Source organism: Ostrinia nubilalis, chromosome 19 (assembly GCF_963855985.1).
Source record: "Ostrinia nubilalis chromosome 19, ilOstNubi1.1, whole genome shotgun sequence".
Lineage (NCBI taxonomy): Eukaryota > Metazoa > Arthropoda > Insecta > Lepidoptera > Crambidae > Ostrinia > Ostrinia nubilalis.
The window spans coordinates 12,166,458-12,172,671 of NC_087106.1; the positions used below are offsets into that span (position 1 = coordinate 12,166,458).

Here is a 6,214-nt window from a genome sequence, read left to right on the forward strand (position 1 = left end):
TAATTCAATACGGTTATGTTATAATAGACCCCTACAGAACCGTGATCTCGATTTTACGACCAAACTTAGCGTACGCAACCGTGCTCACTCGATGCTCACTTTTAATATTGTTTTACGACAGGCGAGGTTGGTTCACATATCTATGCAATAGTGGTTAAAGTTGCTTAACTCAAAATCAATTCGAAAATTGAGAATTTTTGGCCCGTATTAACCGCATTCTACAAACTATGTTTCTACTATAGCTAAATTGTTTGATTGTAGTTCGATCTGTTCCGTAATTTAACCAATCAGTTAAAACATCGTTGGTGAATGTGGGCGTTAACCTCGCCTGTTACATTGTTCTCACACGCCATATAAATGCATTTATTTATAAACTTTGTATGTATTATAGATAGTGTTTGTACTTGTATTTGTATCATAAGGAAACATAGGGTACTCATACTTATTAGGGAATTGAGGTTAAAATGTAATCATTGTATCTATAGTGCTCATTAATACAGATGTTTTGGGATTATTGCAAGTATGTAGGATGAAAAATGGCCAGTTTTTCAATTTGTAAAATGATTATGTATAAAAAGATCAGTTGTTGACTGAAATATTTACTCAAAATTTTCAAATTTCCAATCTATATTTTTATCACTTACAATCGTGTTAATGTAAAAACATGATACATATTTAGAAAACCTCCAGCACCTTACATTAGTTCCTTCAAGTCTTCGTGAGGGTGTTCATTCACTGGGTGCATTCACGTGTAATGTAAGATTAGATTTTGAACTTTTCGTAGAAACATTACGCTGAAAATAGAGTCTTACAGATACAGGATACATTACACATGATTGCTCCAAGTGAATGGGCGCCTTATCATTGAACTCTTTATGTAAAAGTTATCGTTCATCCTACGTATTTGTAGTTATTCTAGAACACGTATAGATATGCTCGAGATTAGTACCGCTAGTGGATGCCATAAGACGACACGTTTTGCTCAAAACGCCAAAGAGTTTGTTTTCTTGTCAACATTTGAATTCTTTATTTACAAGTTGAAATATTTGAAAATTTAATGTAAATTTTTAGTGGACGTAGAATCGATTGGTGTCGAAATTAACCACTCGCTTAATTTCGGAGAGCTACGAGCTAGTTCATGATTAAATAACATCATGTATGGTACGTACAGACTTATCTTATGACGTATCTCTAAATTACAGTTTTTCAAATGACACGAATTGAGTGGTCTAAACAAACGTTCTCTCAATAGTCTCATGTAAATATTATACAAAGAAATGGCTCTCAAAATATTCTTTATAGTGGTGACACAAGCTATTTATACCTATCTCTATCGCACATTATTATACTGATAGAGGTGTCAAGTAATTACGAATGGAATCTCATAATTTAAAAAATAAATTGGATAAGTCCTTAGGTACATCAGTGGGGCTAAAAACCACGAACTCCGAAATATTGCCCTCTCGCTTACACTTATTAACGCGCGAGCAGGACGAAATGGAGTTTCAATCTTTCTAATTACTTAATATTACTAATAGTTGTAATTTTATTCGCTAGTCAAAAAGTTATCCTTTATAAAGTCTTAAATATGTCTAAATGTATTAAACATTATTATTTTATAGTTATGATTTGTGTAATTATTTTATTTAAGTCGTAACCAATTTGGTGTATAATACTACAATATCGAGAAGTATACTACAAACTCATTATAAAATGAAATGTAAGTTTTCTAAATGATTTAATCACGATGTAATTTAATTTAGCGGCGTATAAAGCACACGTATTCATATCAAGTATTGTCATTTGTCACCTAATCACTGTATTACAGTATATTTTAAGGGTACGCACCTTTGGTAACCAGTAAGTACTGAATTTTCGAGGAACGTGTAAAATGAGCGGATGAGATTTTTTTTGTATTCTAAAATGAATTATTTATATGAATGTTATGTGTAAATTTTAAATGAAGTTTGGAAATAGTCTGATAATAATAATATGCGCACATTTTATGGTATTTGGAACATTTATATGATGTCAAAATAATATGTTTTTGATCTAGAAAATTTCAAGATACCTAACGTTTTTGCAGTGATATTTTTGTTATTTGGTAATTTCACGGTTCCGAACACCATAAAAGTTCGTAAAAGCACAAAATAGATTTCAGCGTTGGCTTTCAAACAAACCACTCCCGCACCATAGTTGTGAAGTGACAATAAGTAATTCATTTCCAAACCCCACACCTCCTTTCATAATATACAATTTTATTGCATTTTTTTCGTGTTATTATTATTAATATATTTGGAAAAGCAGTGCCAATTATGCATTTAATATTTGTATACAAAATTGGCATAGTCAAAGTAATTTTATTACTAGGAAATCCATGAAGTCTGACCAAAAGTGAAACGTAGATTCCAAGTTAATGTATGCCACAAAAATGCGACCAAAAATTGCGATTTTTTATATTTAGCTTTTGCGTAAAATGATTGCTGCTGCCGGCGAAATTGGAAGAAACTAGAATACACGTGCAATCGTTACTGGTTTGGTTGCATCTCTGTGGCGATTTAACAGTGAGACCCTACCCAAAGGTTGTTTAATTGACAGGGTGTCATGTGATGACCATTTTGTGAGCATTTTGGTCTGGCTGCCGTAACAAACCAGAGTGTGACTATTTACCATTGGCCGCGTGTAACATAGATCCCCTGATTGTGTGAGTGCGTGTAATTTATGTATTTCGGATGTAGGACCTAGTGTAAGGCTCAATATTTGGAGATATTTTTATTTTGCATTTTTTTATTAAACTCTTGCTAAATTTTCAGGTGTCTTTATTTTTTATGCCTTCCACCTCTTGAGTAAGATCAATTAAGATGAGAGACAGTGAGTTTTTCCATTTTATTATTATGAAATCTCCTGTAAAATATGACAAAAATAAATGGATACAGAATACACAATACGTACAGATATATTGTGGGCTGTAGTATACTGCCTATACGAGGTTAATGACTGTCCTAATATTTGCGTTACCTAAACGCCTCAATAGAGCGGCTGAACGAAAAAAGGTTTGCTAATGCATTAACCTATATTGAAGTATATTTTTATAGGTCAGTGTAGTCAAGAGGCAGTGAACAAAGTGAATGATTGGTCAGTAGGACTTTTATCAAAACATCTCCAGCCGCGCTAGGATGAGTGAGATGATAAAATCTTATCGACTATTTTAGACAACAAATAAAAGGGCTTATAGCGTAAAATCGTCAAAATGCTGCGATAAAAGTTAATCGTGGTCACGTCACGTAGCATCTAGCATCCCCTCACCCCAAAAGTATAGGGTATATCACAACAATAGTTTGGCGTAATCAAGTCTCAAACTTCTTTGTAATTAATTAAATTTATTAATATATCATCGAAATTAGGAGCAATAGGGGCCTGTAATTGCTAGGTAAGTACGAGCCCAAGTAACACGCAATCTGTATATTCACTGAAGTTAAGATTGATTTACGTTTTAAAGTCAGACTATCACTTTAAATCAGTTTTGACTTAGTTTAAATGCTTTTGAGTAGAATGCGGTAAAATTTACAATGCATGAAGCTATTATATGGTCTAAAAAAATTAAGTTAATTGGCTTATAATCATACTAAAACATTAATTACTTTTAATATACAGCACCTTTAACAGCATTTACACTAACACAAAGGTTAAAACCGTATATTAGTAAATAAGAAAACCTAATGCATTAAATAAACGTTGTCGAAATATTCTATAGTGCATTCAGATATATTAACACATTTTACAGATTGGACGCATTTTTATGATCTTTTCTTATGCTTATTTACTGCTCAGCATTAGCCAAACATTTACTAAAGTTTTAGCTCTGTTATCTTCTTATTTTATTGTTACTTTAAAGCTTTTAGCACTATTTAGATAAATAAAAAAAATATTTTATTACTTTAGGTCATAATTTGGCCATAAAACCACGAGCCGTATGATTATATTCATTTGTGCGTTAGTAGGTCCTGTATATTCATTAGAAAATTTATGTCGAACGTGTCACGTTATTGACATGAATAAACAGTGGAAAAAGACTTAAGGCCGGGTTGCACCAACTTACTTTAACAAACGTCAAAAATCTGTCAAACCCCATACAAAAAACATCGGTTATCGTCATAGTTACGGTCAAAGTTAGGTGGTGCAACTCAGCCTAAGAGAACAGGTGGAGTAAAGAGAAAGATAAAGACGGAATATTCAAACTTTATATTTGGTTTAAGAAATGCAAAACGTGTTCCAAAAAATGATACACCTCATACACAAAATACAGTACAATCGGTTGTTGTGTGAGTCAAGAAGTTCCGTAGAACATTCCTTCATCCCTTTCGGTCGTTTGCACTATTTTAAAAGGCATCTGAAAAAAACAAATAAGCTTATTTATGACTTAATAGAGAAGTAGTTACCTGAAAACTAAATAATTACCCGTATAACGCATACCCTTAAAAAAGCGACTACAGCAACACTACTAACTAGTTACAAAAAGTTCCATTAAATTATTACTATTACAATGAGCGAAAAATAAGATAGGTAGCTATATCGTGTTTCATTACAAATTACATTTGTAGTGATAATGATTTTATACTTAACACTTGTCAAACTAGGTACCTACCTAATTGGAGACAGATAAAATTGAAAGACGTGGAGTAGGGGATCATGACGTGATTAAAGGATTCTAAATTATTGTTTCGGTACCCTGATTAACACTAAAGCAATCCATTTTTATGACGTTTAAACCTAATGAACATTATAACATACCTAAAAAGTGTTACAGTAATGCTAAAGATATCACTTAGATATTTTATATGTAGGTTGAATGACTTTACCATTTTCTTTTTACTATAATAAGACTGACAACATTAAAAGACACTAGTTGAAAGTTTAAAACATTAATATTATCTGACGCCATTTGCTTTCTGTTTTCTCTAACATAGAAAATAAAATTATAATACACATATGCATGAAATACTACTTATTATCCTTTTCTTACAAGCGGAGTATCGATAGAAGCAATTTTATAAGTTAAAATTAATCAAATCGTTAAAAAATCACAAAAAGTGTCATACGTCGATTATAAATTTGTCCCTATTTTATTAAAAAAAGGATTTCTGTGAGGGCGCGTGAATTATAAACCACAAACATTTATATATTTTCACATAAGACTAATACTCCCAGCTCATTTTCATTCTTGAAACAAAAAAAAATGATACTTACCTTATGATAAATTATTTTAAATAAAGACATTAAAACATCTCCTCACAACACCATTGCACTGCAATACTCTAAACGAAAAATAATCAAATCGGACAATAAAATGCGATAAGTTTTTTCGAATACTTTCAAACAAACAAAATAAAACGTTCAGCCTTAGAATAAAACGTAACTTTGGCATTGTAATTCTGAAAGCTGTTTCAAAGCTGTACTAACATCTAATAAAATGCTTTTTACATTAGAATATGCTGTCTAACAACTTTACTAATGTCTGTCTTCAATAACATTATAAGCGCTGGTTAGCAGCACTAATAATATTTAATAATGCTCAAAGCCGTATTATTTGGGGCCCAAATTGCGCTTACAAGACACTTATAGACTTTTATACGGCTGATATAGTGCTACATATGCTGCTCATATACTGCTCTGCACGTAGGTTCATGCTGTTGTACGCTTCTTATAATTGTGTTTTGTGTTACTTGGGAGTAAAGTATGAAGAAGATGCATACTAAATTCCTTTTCTTACTATCCAGGAAACCAAGCGAGCATGCGACGATGTCACGAGACGTGCAATCTAGCTGTAGTAATTGGGCCATCTGTGCCAGTTAGGGTTGTGCTAATATGTTCATCAAATCAACTTAGCATTTGTAACAATTCAGTCCTTTATTATAGTCTAGATTTAACTAAAGTCAGTAAATTACATTTCGTCGTGCCTCGTTCTACGATTTGATCGATTTAAAAGAGATGGTGTCATGAAGTAATAAAACTCCCAGTTACTAGTGTAGCTAGGACTGATAGACAAAAGCTCAAAAGTAACTTCCGTGGTATAAAATATTTTTAAGGATTCAGCAGTTCCATAATCCACAGGCACATGCAGGCGCGGATCCACCGTTGTGGGCACTGTGGGCATGCCCACAACCCTAATTTGCTTGTTTTAATTATCATCTATTATAAGATCGATAGGCTGATG

The 6,214-nt window shown here is 32.5% G+C and overlaps 1 long non-coding RNA gene across 1 annotated transcript; it reads right to left on the reverse strand.

Annotated features, from left to right (window-relative positions):
* Positions 1-4,227: 4,227 nt before the first annotated feature.
* LOC135081318 (uncharacterized) lies at positions 4,228-5,724 on the reverse strand. Its single transcript, XR_010259184.1, has 2 exons — positions 5,248-5,724; positions 4,228-4,390 (listed from the first exon to the last, which is right to left on the reverse strand). It is a non-coding gene; the product is annotated as an uncharacterized LOC135081318 (long non-coding RNA).
* Between the last annotated feature and the right edge of the window lie 490 nt (positions 5,725-6,214).